Below are 1,187 nucleotides of genomic sequence, written 5' to 3'. Positions count from 1 at the left end.
AGGACTCTATGAATCCCTCATCTCCAAAGGCCACATCAAATTGCTGGATGAAGGCCAACACTTTGTCGGTAGCACTGAAGGTGCCATCACAGGTGAGAAAAGAGATACTCTTTCCTCCCTCCTTGAACTTCTTTAGCTTTTGTGACCTTCGCCATGCAGGAAATGATTTGCGATGTCCTCCCCTCTTGTATTCTCTAGGAGAATAACCATAACTTTCGTCAGAAGAGGAGGAAGGTGAAGAAGAAGGAGAAGAGGGTGACCTCTTCCTAGCCCTTTTCTTCCTTTTTTTCCTCTCTTGCGTTTCAGAGTGATGAGGAGAAGGACTATGTGTTGATCTTCTCCTCTTGGGAGGAGTGGGCGATCGTCTAGACCGCCGTCTTAGTGGAGCCACATCTTCAGAGGAACTTAAACTTTCATTGCTTTCTTGCTCTTTGGATTCCTCCTCTTGAATGGGAGAGAGTCTTCTTTTGGGGGTCTCTTCAAGAGGCCTCCTAAGCTCTCTCTCCTCTTGGAGAGGACAGGAAATTCCATAAGCACGAAGTTGTTGAGTAACTTTGGCTTGCAAAGCAGGGTTGCCCATAGCTTGCTGTAACCTAGTGACGAGATAATTCACAAACATGGGAGCATCATCATTAGCACCTTCATGTGCAAAATCAAAGCTATCAATGTTCATTCTACTCTCTTGATTATTGTCAGCCATGTTAACAAAATTTATGTATGTACTTAGTGTATGCTTTGGCAATTCAAAACCTTAGTTGCCACTCCTCTTAGCCTTTGAGAATCAGCTCTTAAGTATCTAATCCCACGGCTCGAAGTGGTTAATTATAGAGAGTAGAGGAGTAGGTCTAACATAGCAGAGTTTCCAAGGGCTAGATCCTTTCAGACTTCTTATGGCTCAATAATGGTAAAGCCGTAGGCAAGTCTAAAAAGACTCCATTATTAAGTCCAAATCTCCCGAGGTGTGCACCATCCCCCACATAGTGGGATCAACAAAACCGATAATAGATCCCAGTTCCACTTACCCTAATATAATTAACAACATCAACCATTTATAGGCTACTTAAGGACCTCTCTTCTTAAGTAAGAAAAGAGAAACCAAATGCTCTGATACCAATGTAATGGAATTGGTCTATTTAACTTGAGAGTAGCGGAAATTAATGAAAGTACTTTTGAGAAATGACTTTGTG

Source organism: Adiantum capillus-veneris, chromosome 1 (genome assembly GCF_014529385.1).
Source record: "Adiantum capillus-veneris isolate H3 chromosome 1, ASM1452938v2, whole genome shotgun sequence".
NCBI classification, from domain to species: domain Eukaryota; kingdom Viridiplantae; phylum Streptophyta; class Polypodiopsida; order Polypodiales; family Pteridaceae; genus Adiantum; species Adiantum capillus-veneris.
Note: the sequence above shows the minus strand (reverse complement) of the source record.